This window comes from Spermophilus citellus, assembly GCF_964194105.1.
Source record: "Spermophilus citellus genome assembly, chromosome: 17".
Classification (NCBI taxonomy): Eukaryota; Metazoa; Chordata; class Mammalia; order Rodentia; family Sciuridae; genus Spermophilus; species Spermophilus citellus.
The window spans coordinates 9,467,031-9,483,488 of NC_138199.1; the positions used below are offsets into that span (position 1 = coordinate 9,467,031).

At 39.8% G+C, this 16,458-nt stretch overlaps 1 long non-coding RNA gene across 1 annotated transcript in view; it reads right to left on the reverse strand.

Moving 5' to 3' along the window:
- Window positions 1-6,388: 6,388 nt before the first annotated feature.
- The window catches only part of LOC308636607, a 36,003-nt gene continuing 25,933 nt past the window's right edge, over window positions 6,389-16,458 (reverse strand). Inside the window, exon 3 of the long non-coding RNA XR_014019453.1 lies at window positions 6,389-6,636. This is a non-coding gene — a long non-coding RNA (uncharacterized lncRNA). The remainder of the gene's footprint in view (window positions 6,637-16,458) is intronic.

Sequence of the window (16,458 nt, forward strand, 5' to 3'; positions counted from 1 at the left end):
TCAAATAAGTAGCTAGTTTGAAGGTTACATGTGTGTCCGAATGTTTTGTAATCTCATTTCCAGCACCTTGGCACTTTTAATTAATCCCCCCACCCCCCGGAATGCTCTTTCCCCAATTCTGGGTAGGCACCCTTCCTCTACAAAGTGAGAGAAGCCAATTTTCAAAGGCTATGATGTTACCTTTCCAACCACATGGCATCCTGGAAAAGGCAAGACTATAGAGACAGTAAAATGACTTGTGGGCTGCTCAGGAGGCTGGGACAGGAGGATCTCGGGTTCAAAGCCAGTCTCAGCAACTTAGTGAGGTCCTAAGCAACTCAGTGAGATCCTGTCTCTAAATAAAATACAAAATAGGGCTGGGGATGTGGCTCAGTGATTGAATGCCCCTGGGCTCAATTCCCACTACCAAAAACAAAAAAAACAAAAACAAAAACAAAAACAAAACAAAACAAAACAAAAAACAAAACTTGCATTCTCCAGGAGTTGGGAAGTAGGAAGGATAAATTGGAGGAGCACCAAGAATTTTTAGGGCAGTGGAAATTATTCCAAAGGACACTACAATTGTCCAAACTCAACACCTAAAGGGAACCATGATGCACACTATGGACTTTGGTGATAGGGATGCAGGATTAGTGAATGTACCACTTTGGCGAAGGATATTGATAATGGGGGAGACTCTCTCTCTTTCTCTGTGTGTGTGTGTGTGTGTGTGTGTGTGTGTGTGTGTATGTGTGTCTGGGTTTCCTACCTGTGTTCAATTTTGCTGTGAGTTTAAAATTGTTCCAAAAAAAAAAACTGTTAAATAAACATATGAAACCCCAAACAAGATCTCTGCTTTCATGGAAAGCATGTCGGGTAACCGTCTCTGAGTACAAGCCAGGATAAAGATAGAAGCTGAGAGGGGAGCAGGTGAGGATTGTCTGACTGGCATTGATGACCTGATTTTCTGATCCTTTCCAAGACAGGCTTCACCTGACATTTCATGCACTTTGCTTTTGTAAACTTATCTGGCTTATGCTAATGAGATCTGGGTGTCTGTCACAAGTCTGTATAAGAGTGCTGAGGCATGGGGACACCACCACCTCTTTGGCAAGGTTATTTAAAGCATTAGTGTAGTAGAAGTAGCTACTCACTTAACCCCTTACTTAACCAGTGCAATGACCCACATTAAAAAAAAAAAAAAAACCTCTCAATAAATGTCAATGGTGATTTAAAAATCAGTTCCTTTTTAAAATTGATTTTATTTTCTTAAATACATGACAGCGGAATGTATTACAATTCTTATTACACATATAGAGCACAATTTTTCATATCTTTGTTTAAAGTATGTTCACACCAATTCATGTCTTTATACATCTTTTTCTAACCAGAGGCCCTCAGATAGCACAAAGCTCTACACAAAAAATTTGACCATCCTTAAGCATTTCAGAGGTATTGATTTGAGCTGCAAAAGAGCCTCCTCCCACCTTCTTTAAAAGATAGTGAGTGTGATCATTTACCTAGAGTGAGCACAGACACATCAAAAACAGCTGGAAGATATACACATTGAGCCCCCAACCCCAGACCCCCTTTATAAAATGTGTCCTGGAAGCTTGACTTGTTCCATTTTTTTTTTTTTTTTTTTTTTTTTTTTTGCTAAGAAGCAGATTTTTTTTCCCCTTGCAAAATCTTTTGTAAAACCTCAGATATGAAACAGATACAAGCAGAGCTTATATGCTGCCATGGCAACCCTGGCTGCTCTAACCCACCCTGCCCCTTGTGCTCCTGGAATCTCTCTGCAGAGGCCACCCCCCCCCCCCAATGCATTTGGTAGACACTGGTTGGGGATGGGAGCAGACAGTATGTCCCAGAGTTTCAGCTTGGTAAAATTAACTCAAATAATGTCAGAGCTAGAGAGGACTTTTTTTTTTTTTTTTTGCATTGTTGCAAAAAAAAAAAAAAAAGGTATAGAAGGGCATGAACCTTGGGTTTGACCTGTTGCAAACTCAGAGAGTGAGCGGGAGGCAGAGGTGGTAGAGTCACCCCAGGGGTCTGAATCAGGTTTATTCGTGGGCTAAATAAGCATGAAGCTTAGAAGCTGAGCTTTATTGCAGTTGAATGGCAGAGCAGTCTTTTATTTAGACATCTCTTGCCTTTTTCTTTTCACTTTCTAACAAAGACATGTAAGTTTCTATATTACCTTACAATTTATAAAGCCCACACTCATTCATTGTCTTTTACTTTTGCAGATTTGTATATACGGACTTTACATGGCACTGGATCATTTATACTCTGCATGAAATTTAATTCATTCTCCTTCTAAACAATTATATTTCTTTGTATAATGCATTGAATGATTTTTAAGGCCTGTAGGAAATCCAAACTTGTGTTTCTACTGTACTATTCTCTCTTCCTCTAAAAAAAATAAGACCTTTTTGTTATGGGAACGTTCAGATATATACAAAAGTTGAAAGAATAGTGTAATGAATAGTCATGCCCCCGTCATACATTTTCAACAATTTACTCTTGACCAATCTGTTTCATTTATATTTCTACTTCCAGGCTCCCAGATTATTTTGCAGTAAATTTCAGATGCATATTTCATCCATGAATTACAACTGATTCTTGGTATTCAGGGTAGTTAGGTTCTTCAAAGTTTGCTGTGAACACAGAATTAGTGAACCCTAAATCTCTGATCCTTGAGGAAATATAGTTAGCTTCCTTGTGAACCTCCAGCCACCCTTTTGCTAAGTGAGCCAAACATAGCCTTGTTGCATTTAAGTTTCTGATTGGAGAAACCTTATTTAATTCATGCTGTTAATTCATTAACCTAGAATTTGCAGCCAACAGCCCTATAGCTTTTGCCTGGATGAAGCTTAGTTAACAGATGTAGTTTCTCTGGGAGACACATCGCAGACTTCATAGGCTAAGGAATACTAGATGGCACAAGAATGCAAATTACAAGATAGGTGATAAACCATGAAAAGGATAGTCCTGTACAGGGTGAAAGCAACACCCAGGTACTGTATTCATCTGGGAACATAAGCACTGGATGACTCAAGATTTTTTTTTTTTAAACCACTTCGTGCATGTCCACTAATGACCAGAAAAGCACCAGGAACAAATTGCTTTTGCAATTACAAATGAAATCAGTGAGTAGGTGCATTCACAAATATAAAATCTGGGAGTCATAAGAACTAACTCTATTTCAGTACATGTTGGAAAGAGAAGAACTTTTTCTGAAGAGCAACACCAAAGTACTATGTTACACGGGCCATAGGGTGGAAGGTAAATGTTCCCCCAAAGGCCTATCTGTTGAAGGCTTGCTCCCCAGTCCCTGGTACTATTGAGAGGTGGTGGAACCTGTAGGAAGAGGGATCCAGTGGAAGGAAGTTAGGCTATTGGGACCCCGGCCCCTTCCTCTTTCTTTCTTTTCATTTCTCTGCTGCCATGAGGTATGCAGACTCCCTCCACCAGATTCTCCACCATGATTCACTGTGCCACAACAGGGACAAGAGACTATGGATGGACACCTCTGAAACTATGAGCCAAAATAAACCTTTCGTCCCTTTCGGTTGTTTCTCTCAGGTATTTTGTCACAGTATTGAAAGACTACCACAACATTATTACATTATTACATGTAAAAAAAAACTGAATAGTACTTACTGAACATCATTAAATATATTCAGTCTATGTCCAAATTCCATAATTGTCTCATAATATTTTTTTCATGCATGGTTTATTCAAATAGCCTTTTAAAGCTTTCTGAACTAGCCTCAACTTTCCAATGTATTCTGGTCTATTTTTAGCACCCTGTACACACCCCCTGCACACTCACTTTATTCAAGGAGTTTTCATGGTACTTTTCCACTTCTTGATCAGGTGGGAGCTGTTTTACATGTTTTAAGCTATTGACGGGTTCTATCGAACTTCTTGCATCTGCACTGTATTTAGCAGAAATTCCTTCAAGTTGTTTCCATGTGGATAATGCCCTTCCCTACTTTGCAAAGCCAATGCAGATTGTTTTGCTAATTTTTCTGAGTGAGGGAATGGCAGTTCTATGGATCTTTGGAAGGGGAAAGGGATTAAAAACATGTGCTTCACCAGTCATCCTAAACTGAAAAGATTTAGTCTTAAAAGATTTATAGTACTCTTCATTTTATAACCAGTTAAGTAAGCTTATAAATTTAAAACAGAAAAAAGAAGTATCCACTCTTGAGAGTGCTACCCAGTCTCCTTCTTTATAGAGGCAATAGAGACTTCATTAATCAAACTTTTTTTTTTTTTAAGATTTGTTGAACATCTATCATGTGTCAAGATTCGTGTTAAATGCAAGATTGTAACTCAAAGTGGATCAAGGATGTAGGCATTAGGCCAGAGACCCTGTGCCTACGAGGAGACAAAGTGGGCCCAGCTCTCCATCATTTTGGCCTAGGAACCAAATTCCTTAATAAGACTTCTAAAGTGCAAGAAGTAAAATCAAGAATCAATAAATGGGATGGTAGCAAACTTAAAAGCTTCTTCACAGCAAAGGAAACAATTAAAGAACATGAAAAGAGAGAGCCCACAGAATGGGAGAAAATCTTTGCCACCTGCACCTCAGATAGAGCATTAATCTCCAAGATATATAAAGAACTCAAACAACTTAACACCCAAACAACTACACAAAACAAACAAACAAGAAAACCAACAACAAATAACACAGTTGATAAATGGGCAAAGGAACTGAACAGGCACTTTACAGAAGAAGAAATATGAATGGTCAACAAATATATGAAAAAATGTTCAAGCCGGGCGTGGTGGTACATGCTTGTAATCCTAGTGGCTCAGGAGGCCGAAGCAGGAGGATCCCAAGTTCAAAGCCAGCCTCAGCAAAAGTGAGGCACTAAGCAACTCAGTAAGACCCTGTTTCTAAATAAAAATACAAAATAGGGCTGGGGATGTGGCTCAGTGGTCAAGTGCCAGTGAGTTCAATCCCTGGTACCATAAAAAAGGAAAAAAAAAGTTCAACATCTCTAGCAGTTAGAGAAATGCAAATTAAAACCACCCTGAGATTTTACCTCACTCTAGTAAGAATGACAATTATCAACAATGCAAGTGACAATAAATATTGGTGAGGATGTGAGGGAAAAGATATACATTGCTGGTGGGACTGCAAATTGGTGCAGTCAATCTAGAAAGCAGGATGGAGATTCCTCAGAAAAATTGGAATGGAACCACCATTTGACCCAGTTATCCCACTCCTCACTTTATACCCAAAGGACTTAAAAACAGCATACCACAGTGACACAGCCACATCAATGTTTATAGCAGCTCAATTCCCAATAGCTAAGCTATGGAACAAGCCTAGGTTTCCTTCAACAGATGAATGGATAAAGAAAACATGGTATATACACACAATGAAATATTACTCAGCCATAAAGAAGAATGAAATTATGGCATTTGCTGGTAAATGGATGGAACTGGGGACTATCACGCTAAATGATATTCCCAAAATACCAAAGGTAAAATGCTCTCTTTGATATGTGGATGCTATCACACAATAAGTGGGGGAGCAATGAATAAAAGTTCATTGGATTAGAGAAAGGGGAAGGTAGAGAAGGGAACTGGGATGGGAAGAAGAAAGACAGTAGAAGGAATTGGACAAAACTTTCCTATGTTCATATGTAAGTTATATTCCATATATGTATAATATGTCAAAATACATTCTGCTGTCATGTACATCTAAAAAGAACAAATAAAAAGAAAAAAAATGAACTTTTCAATTCACACATGCACACACCCACAAATACCAGTTTGTACAAAAAGGAAGAGTCCCAGTCTCTGTCCTTGTGGTTCTCATAGCCAATGTAGCAAGAGAGTTACATACATGACTTACAGGGAATGGTGGAATCCATGATGGGCCCGTGCTGGGAGCAGAGGATTCTGGGAGCCACAGAGAGCGATGGGCTCTGCCTGAAGCTCCCATGTTTGGAAAGTTTTATGAAGAAGGGGGTACAGACACAGTGGGGCAGATCAATGGACAGTAGGCAGAGGAGCAAGATGTGCTTGGAAAATAACGGGTAATCTGTTGTTTCTGGACAATAAAAATATAAGACTAAAAAAAGATGATGGTGTGAGATTATGAAAGACTTTCATGTAAAGATCAGAAAATTTATCTCTCGGGCAAGTAGAAATCCAAGGATATTCTTTAATGCAGTATTGTGGCATGATGAGGAGTTCAATGAAATAAGAAAGAGCCACCAAATGAATCACTTTTAAAGCATTAAGAAAGGATGATAGAAACCATCAGATTCCAACTAACTCCCCATCCAACCCAAATGTAAAGTGTTCCAGATATAAGAACAACGTACATATAAATGTGAGAAATCCTCTTCATTTTTACGATAACTAAAAAAGAAAGCACCAATAATTTTCACTGACCTTCAATCTTAAGCCTTAAGTTCTTATCTCATGCTTTGATGGAGTAAAAGGAAATGCACTTCCCAGGTTCATATTTGATTATCAAGGGTATGCCCAAACAGAGCTGTGAAGTCAGGAACCTCTAAGTGCTTCTATCCTTTTCCTTCTGGCTCTCGAGATTGGGGTTGTCCTCCAGTTCAGTAAAAGCAAGCATTTTCTGCTGCAGGTTGCCATTATGTGTTTTTCTTTTGAAATCTGGAAAAAAAAAAAAAAGACAATGGTTGCCTGATCCGTTTTTAGCTTCATTGGAGGGTCTTACCCAAATTTTTGGAATTTTTTTTTTTATTTCAGAAGAAAGAGTGTTTATGCCTTTTAACTTTATATATGCTACCTCATGCCCCAAAGTGCTACAGCATCGCAAGATTCATTAAAGAATTTCAGACATATGGGCATTACTTTTCAGATACCAGGCTTTCTGCAGAAAAATCTAGAATCAGCTTCGAAACAATTTAGAATCTCTGGGTCTCTAAACCTGGTGGGGAACATTTATGGGAACACTTTCAGAAGCTAGACTGTTCTTCCCAGCTAAGATACTTCCAATCCACTTTCCTCAGACACACTCTAATTCCGACGGGGTTTATCTCCAAGTCCAGAACCTTCCACAGGGCCATGGAAGCTGTCCACTTCTTTCCCAGCCTTGTCCTCCACAGGTTCTACTAACGTAGAATATTGGATATTTACTCTGGTGACCCATGTGCATGGTGATAAGCCTCTTGATATATTTTTTTTTCCTATTTCTGTTCCTTAAGTACAGCTCACAATTAAGTCCAAGTTGTGTTTTGGAAATCATCATGTCCCTAGTGCAATGAAGTCCAGCCCAAGGGCACCTGTTCCTCAGGATGGTACACTTCTGCCTGCATTGCTCTTGATGAATTTCCTCTTCAAACCCTACCTAGAATTCTAAATAGGGAAGAGGGGTAGGGAGGGAAAGGGAGGGGGCAGGGGATTAGCAAGGATGGTGGAATGTGATGGACATCATTATCCAAAGTACATATATGAAGACATGAATTGGGTGTCAGTCTACTTTATATACAAACAGAGATATGAAAAATTGTGATTTATATGTGTAATAAGAATTGTAATTCATTCTGCTGTCGTGTATTTAAAAAAAAAAAAACCCTACCTAGAGCAGATTGCTCTCACGAATGTTTCACTCTCTGGCAGGATTGACTTTCCTCTATTTGAAGTTGGCTCTGAATAGAATGAGTAAGCAGCTCTTTCTCTCTCTCTCTCTCTCTCTCTCTCTCTCTCTCTCTCTCTCTCTTTATCAGGGCATTTCTTAGAATATAACTACTAACCAAAGACAACAGGTTTAAATGCAAATAGTTGTGGACAAACCAGGGTCACGCTTAATCTGGAATCAAGTTGAAGAAATTTCAGTTGATAAAGCAATGAGTGTTAGCGTGGACATCACAGGAGAAATGATGGACAAGGAGGAACACGAAGGGTTACGTAAAGACGGGGAGGAGCATGAGGAACTGGGTGTGACTGGCAAATTTGCAATCAAAATCATGAACTTTGTGAATGGTTGATTGAAAGCCAGGGCCCCAGGAAGGAATGGGTAGCCCAGGAGGTCTCTCTGGGAGCAGAGCTGGCTGCAGGCTGGAGGGGCCCTAAGAAGGGAATCCGGTTCCTGAGTTATCTTCAATTGTCTGTGCAGAGTGGTGTACAGGAGACATTCAGGCAGGGTAATCCCCAAATCCCTGAGACAATGGGGAGAGACCGGCCTTGGGCTAATCCTAGGAGACATATCTACATGCGACCTGACAAGGATGAGCTCCGGAATGTTCCGATGGGCAAGCAGGATGTCGGCATGGCCTCCGCAGATGACATTGGGGATTGGAAAGGCAGCTGCACACATCCCTAGTGGAGCTTCATCCACCAGAACTGATGAGCCCTGCCATTGTGTGCCTGCAGCCACATCAGCGTCCCCAATCCGGGCCTGTCATTGAGGGGCCGTGTTGTCCTTTGAATCAAAACTCCATTTTGCAGAGGGCGGCCAGCTTGATAGGTCACATTTACATAGTCTTTTCTCTTTTTAAGGAAAGATAACTGTATGCTTTTAAAAAAATTGATATCAAGCAAATTGAAAGGCAATTTTGGATCTTGCTTAGTGAGACTCAACCTCTTATGGTGGATGAATACAAATTCACCCTGAACTTGCTATATAGACTATTAATAATCATAGCAGACACTTGTTGAAGGGACAGCTGATCGCCGGTGGCACTCTTCAATTTAGGGTAGACAGCCATTTCAGTTCGAGCTTTGTGAATGGTTGATTGAAACCAGAGCTGGTAGGAGAAGGGGGCCCAGGCAGGCTTAGAGTGAAAAGGAAAAGAAGAGCTCACAGAGCAGAACTGGTTGCAGGGTAGAGAGGGCCCTAAGAAAGGAATTTGAATGATTCTCTGTTTTTTTGGTTGGTAGGGCAGGAAGCTAGGCATAATGGTGCACAACTATAACCCCAGTGGCTTGGGAAGCTGAGGCTGGAGAATTGCAAGTCTAAAGCCCATCTCAGCAATTTAGCAAGGCCCTAAGCAACCCAGTGAGAGCTTGTCTCAAAATTAAATAAATCAATATCCATGCATTTGTCCAGTGCCACTTCCTAAGATACTACTTGGTCCTACGCCAACCAGAATGGTTGGTCAGTGTGCTGGTAATATTCTAATGAGGCTGCTCTATTTTCTTACCCACTTTAAAGATCAGACTTGACAGATGATTGAACACGATTGAACTCAGACACAATAAATAATTTTTTTTTTTTTTGGTAATACCCCATGGCTCCTATAACACAAGGAGGCAGGATTTAAACCCACTTCTATCTGACTTCCAAGCCACAGCCTTGAACCATCACATACTCACATCTCTGTTCTCACGGCTGTGAAACTGTGAGTACTAACCCTGACGACTAACCCCACATCCCAGTGAAAAAACTTTTTAATCACTGGCCAGAAATTCTGTTCCCATATTTTGTGCAGCACAAGGCACATTAAATCGGAAAGGGTTCCCAGGGGGCATCTAATCAATCCTATTCACCTCACAGCTAAGCCTCAGAAGGGTGAAGCATGTAGCTCAAAGTCACACAGCAATAACAGAGTTGGGACTTTATCTCAAGTCTTTTGAATCCCAACTCAATGCTCTCTTTCCAAGAAATTACATAATATAATTTCCAAGTGTTTCAACAAAGCATATGAGAAGTGAGAAGCTTAGCTTGGAAAATTAGACAGCAACTATGGACTCCTGAGCAAATTCAGTATTTTCCAACATGGCATTTTACAACTGTGACAGATAACAGGAATTATGTACGTATTCCCCTGTCTTTCTTTATTTTAAATTGGTGTTTATCCATAAGGCTCATGCATGAAATGCAGGCAGCCTAAAATTAAACCTACATCCTACACAAGAAAAACCTTTGCTTCTGTAAGTGATGGTTTTCTCCTGCCATTCTGAATGAGAAAAGGTAATGGGAGCTGTCTATATCTAGGGCATGTTATAGAACAGTCAGCTTAACTGGACATGATGGTGAATGCTTGTAATCCCAGCCGCTCAGGAGGCTGAGGCAGGAGGATTGAAAGTTCAAAGGCAGCCTCAGCAATTTAGTGAGACCCTACCTCAAAAGTAACAAAAAAAAAATAACAAGGGCTGGGGATGTGGCTCAGTGGTTAAGTGCTCGAGTTCAATCCTTGGTACCAAAAAAATAAATACAAGAGTCAACTTGCTGAAAGGGGTGATTATGTCAGCTTCATTTGGAAATTTGAAGTCTCAGGCCTCACCCCAGACTTTCTGAATCAGAATCTACATTTCACAGTACTCCCTGGAAGATGTGTAGGCACATTATATTAGGGAAGATGGAAGGCTTTTGATAGTCAGCTTTTCCCTCCCTGGATTGTAAGAATTGGATGCAGAATCTCAGTACACCCAAAAAAAGTCACCTGGCTGAGTTTCAGGCTGCTTATGGTGTTAAAACCAGAATGAACACTGAGGAACAGGTTGGTGACACATCCATCTGTGTAAAGTATGTCTCCTAAAATTTCAACTTGTGGATTTTTCTTTTCCCTATAAGACTGGAGAGGATTTCGCCATCTCTCTCATATATCCATAGTCAAAGGCTTCCTGGCTGCTTTCTCATTTGAATTAATATTGTATTAAACAAGGATGATAAATAAAAGACTTGAAATAAGTCCCTTGGAATACTTTAGAATTAAATCTGACCCAAAGTTAAGGGAAATTATCTCAAAAAAAAATTTTTTTTTTCCTGTTTGGGTCTGTCTTCTTCAGTGTCACCATACCATCACAAGAACATGGCTGGATAACTAGTCATGGTTTTCCCCATTGCTTCCAAACTGGATTTTATAACTGTCTCTTTTTTTTCTCTTGATAATCTTACTAAGCTGAACAAACTGCCATCGAAAGTCAAATATCAATAAAGTCTTTTTTTCTTGTGGCAGAGGGGTATACCGTGGATTGAACTCAGGGGCACTGGACCCCTGAGCCACATCCCCAGCCCTATTTTGTATTTTATTTAGAAATAGGTTCTCACTGAGTTGCTTAGGGCCTCCCTGGTGCCGAGGCTGGCTTTGAACTCATGATCCTCCTGCCTCAGTCTCCTGAGATGCTGGGATTACAGGCGTGAGCTACTGTTTCTGGCCTTTTTTTCTTTTCATTTTTTTTTTTTTTAAGCAAGACAACCTTATACCAGGTTCCCAGAAGGATCTGAATATATTTCTACTTATTTCATGTTGTCCAATGTCTCCAGGCGGCTCAAGTTAGCATACTTGGAGCTCGAGCAAGAATGAAGCCTCCTTGCCTGTTGTCCATCCTGCTGTTCTCAGGTGGTCCCCAGGGGTATCTCTCAAGTGTGATCAACCCAGATGCAAGTTCCAATGGGATCCTTTCTGCCCCACCTCCCCTGTTCAAATCACATTTTCTAACCCATCTTCCCCAATAACCAGATAACCAGTGCACAGGCATGTCAATAAATTAAAAGGTATCCAGGGAGTAGGTGCTCCAGCTCAGGCAGTAACTCCCCCAATTTGCAAAAGTATGGAATAAAAAAAAAATGAAAACACCTGTGTTGATCTAAAATTGAGCACAATTTTGTGCAAAGTCCCTTACTTAGAGTTCATTTTCTCTTACTTTACACACATTGTAGACATTCTAGAGTATTCTTTGCTTGTCCATCTTTTTCTTGTCTTTCTAAGCTTTATAGGAGCAATGGTTCTGAAAAGAATGCTCAGGGGCAATAGGAAGAAAATAAAGCAAGAGTGTATCAGTCCGTGACCCTTGACAGCTCGGGTCAATGGGACAATGACATGTGATCCCTTAGTTCAAACATGGATGCTTATGATAGTGATGTAACTCATACGGTAAAGAATGGATGGGTTGGGCCCATTATGCCCTATTTAAGAAGTCAGAGAAGTGTGTTAAGAAAAACAATCCTTTCCAAACCGAAAAAATATTTTTCTTTGACACTCACTCAGAACAATGAGGGAGAGAAGAGAATATAATTCCAAAGATTCCTGCTGAGAGGGGGTGGGGAAAGGACATTCTGGAAGCATGGGATGAAGGAATTCATGAACTGAATTTTGTAGGAGTCTGCTTCCCCGTCTCTGAAAGAATCAGCCCCTTAACCAAAACAGACGTGTGAAACTGTCTGGAGGAAGATTTTCTGATTTCCCCTGGGATGTTGGCAAAGATATGGCCTTGTTCTTCCTTGCTGCATTTAGAAATACAATTCTTGAGAGGCCTGCAACAGTTCAAGCCTCTGGATTGTGCTGAGAAAGGGGAGTGAAGGGACTGTCTTTATTGATCATGGTAGCATCTGGCATATGGTAGACCCCTAGCACTTGCAGGGGTGAATCAAGAGATCACTCCATGTAGCCTCTCTGCATCTAGGGCATCCCCAAGCCTCAGGGCATTTCATATGTACCTGTGCATGAAATCAATGGGTGGGTGAAAAAGTGAATGGGTGACGCCACTTCTCTTATTTTGCCTTCATGCATTTGCACAGAGCGCCTCTGACTTCGGAGTTTGGATGACAGGAGGGTTTATTTTTCTCTTGTGTTGTTTTCTTATTTTACACACTATTCCTTCTGTATTTATCAGCCCCATGGTTTAAAATAAACCATGGATTTTTTTATGGGTTCTTTAAATCACGATGCATATAAAAATCCATATCTTCATCTATCCAACTTCCTAATAAAATCTCCATGTAGACAGCTCCATTTGGTTCCTCACACTGGAAGTTAAAACACGTCAAACCACTCTCTCCAGTACAGTTCTTGCTTCTTGATTTCTGTTTGTTTGCAGATGCCTTCTTCAATGCAGAGGCCCAAGCACATGGCGATGTTTCATGTCTGTCCTTCCTCTCCCTCAGTAGTAGCATCAAATCCATCTTCAAACACAGCTGAGTCTATTTTCTAAATCTCTCTCAAATCTATTCATTATTTTCTGATGCGTTGACCTGTCTGTCTTTAGCTCCATCTTATAAGATCTTATAAGCTTGCAGCGTGTTTGCTGTGCAACCTATGGATACATGATCTGTATTATCATTTCCATGGAGGGCAACCCCACAGTTGTGCTGAGCACAGCCCATATGAACCTCCATTGCAGCTATAACCACTGAACCTTCTATGGCTTCTGAACTCCCAGTCCCAGACTCATCTCCCTCGACTCACCAACCAGAGTGGGTTTTTAATAAGATAAAGTTAACCATCTTCCATCTGCTCTGCCATTTCTGAGAATACTTCATTGTCATCTGTATGACTTTGTTAGGGTCACGGCCACAAAATGCCACAGATGAAGCAGCTTCAAACAGAGAAATTCATTTTCTCACAGTTCTAGATGATTGGAATCTGAGATCAACAGATTGATTCCTTTCTCCTTGGTGAGTAGCAAGCCAGCCTCCCCCTCTGTTTTCACATGGTCTTCTGTGTCTGGGCTCTAATCTCCTCTTCTTATAAAGATATCAGTGGTATTCCATTAGGGCTACCTTTGTAACTTCATTTTAAGTGAATTCCCACTTTAAAGACCCTATCTCTAAATATAGTCACATACTGAAGGACTGAAGTATTAAGACTGTAACATTCGAGTTTTGGTGGGGGGATATGATTTTTACCATCACACCTTGGGATAAAACCCAATCTCCTTCATAGATCCTTCATGATGGGGCTGACCTCACCCAACTCTGGCTTCGGCTCTCACCCACTGCCTCTGACTCTCTATGTTTCAGTGGGTACTCTGTCCAGTTCCTCCAGGTCCACCACACCTTCTCCCATCTCCTCCCTAGCCTCTACAAGTGCAGTTACTTCTGTATGGACCATGCTCTTTCTCCCTGGTCACCCATTCACCTGAAAAATGGCGGCCCATCTTTCATGTCTCACAATTTGATGGAGCATCCACCTTGGGAAGGGTATTTTGTGTATCCAAAGTCCCTCTCTTTGGGGCTCCTGTGAAGCCTCAAATTCTCACCAATTACATCATTTCATACTGTATTTTATAATCACCACCGGACTTATGGGTAACCCCCACTGGGCATAAACCCTAGTGTCTGTGAGCAAGGGCCTCGAAATTGATAAAGTCTCTGAGACTCACAAAAAACACATCTTAAAATATGGCCCGTGGGAGTGGGAAGCCCGTGGGAATGTGGGGTGAACAGTTGTTTCTCCAGACCTTCTGAAGTTGCCTGGCATGGACCATGCCTAATCTCCATGAGCTTAAAAGCTACTGGGAACTCAATTATAATGCAATATTTACATTTTACAAATCCAAATTACAGCTTGGAAATCACCCAGCAAATTCATTTCTAGATAAGACAAGCAGATAAAAAGATTGCATTGGAAGGATGCATGCCCCAAAATATTACAATAAATATCAGTGACATTTGCAGCACATATGAAGCTATTTATCCTAAATATGGTAGTGCTGTGATTATATGATAAGCATGATATAGGAAAAATGTGGACATTTACACTTTGTTTTCAGTTTTTCAATAGAAATGTTTGGATTTACTGACCTTTTCTTTCATTTAGCTGGCTGCCATTCTCTCTGAAAATTCAATTATAAATTACCAACCCAGCAGAAAATAAGGTTTCAACCTACTAAATTATTCTTTATTTTTTATTATCTTTTTTCTTTTTTTAAAAAAGTATTTTTTTAGACGTTGATAGACTTTTATTTTATTCGTTTATTTCTACATGGTGCTGAGAATCGAACCCAGTGCCTCACACATGCTAGGCAAGTGCTTTACCACTGAGTCACAACCTCTCTTTTTCCTTTTAATTCTATCAAGATGTTTAGCTTTACCCTAATCTTAGATACACTGATCTAAGGAGAGACAAGAAATGTTGGATTATAGTTAGAGTAAAAGAACATTTACAATATTTAATTTTGTCACCATAAAAAATTACCCAACAAAGAGGATCTTTCATCCTTTGTGACCCCCACTTTTAAAGTCCATCAGTTTATAGGTTTAAATGTTCATCAATGTTTGGGTAGTCCAAGTCAGTATCTTCACAAAAATTAAGCAACTAGATTTATGATCATCAGTATGGCCCTATTGTACCGAAGATTTCAACACTAGTATGTGAATGTCAAAATACATGATCTGAAAACAAACCCCTGATTTCAACTCATATTAGACTAATATAAGACATATCTATATCAAAATTCTAGCCTTGGTATGTTTAGTATCTTTAACACAAATATATGCAAGAATATGAAATATGGTTAAATATAAGGAATTTCACCTGCCCTAATGTCACCTTCAGGGATGTTCCAAGCCATCTGTTTATCCTACGAATGGAATAAAATTTTTTGAGATTCTCTCTACATGATCCAGGCTAGTCTCAACTACAATTGGATCCTATTTTAATATTTTTTAAAAAATATTAAAATAGGATCATCTGTATTATAATTTGCTTCTTTATTATGCCATGCTTACAAGCATACTTCTGCAAGAGTGTTTTATTTTTAATCATTTTATCCTTTACTATAGAGTAGTAAGCATACTCATTGTTAACATTGTGCAGGTAGAATCTGCAATTCTTTAAGTCTTTCACCCCAGTCACGGACCTTAAGTGGACACATCTTTCTGAAACGTCTCGAGATTTCTAGTAAGCTTTATTTTGGAGTGATTTTAGATTTTCATAAAAGTTGCAAAGATAGTTTATAGAGCATTCTCCCACACCCCTCCCGATTTCACCCCACAGCTCACTCACGCTTTATATTACTGTGGTGGATTTGTCAAAACTGAGAACCTGACATTGCTATGTGACTATTAGCTGAACTCTCCAGGGTTGATTTTCATTTCATCAGTTTTTCCACTAATGTTCTTTCTGTTCCAGAAGCCAGACCAGGGCACCACACTGCATTTAATTTTCATTTCTTCTTAGGGGTTTTGAGTCTGTGATAGTTTCTTAGTTATTCCCTGTTTTTCATGACCTTGATGGTCAAGGGGTTCTGGGAGGAGGCTGACATTTAACCACACATGACTATTCTTTCATGTTTTTGTGTTAAAGATATTTAACACAGCAAGACAGAATTTTGATATAAATATGTCTTATATTATGCTCCTGTTTTGCAATGTTTTCATTTGTAGGTGTCATTCTATGTCATTGAATTGTTTATTTTTAAGTTTAATACTACTCCATTATATGGACTAAATCTTAATTTATTAATAAGTCTTTGATGACAAATGTCTCTTTAACTTTCTATATTAAAATTCCAAAGTATGCTGCATTGAGCATCCTTGATCAAAATCTTCAGGCAAACCACTGATGATTTCATTTTCTTTTGGCACTGGGGTTTGAACCCAGAGGTCCTCTACCACTGAGTGACATCCCTAGCCTTCTTTACTTTTTATTCTGAGACAGGGTCTCTCTACGTGATCCAGGCTAGTCTCAAACTTGTGATTCTCCCACCTCAGCCTTCCAAGTCGCTGGGATTAATGGCATGCTCCATAATGCCCACCACTGATAATTTTCTAAGAATAAAATATGAGAATTTGTCGTGGACATTTCA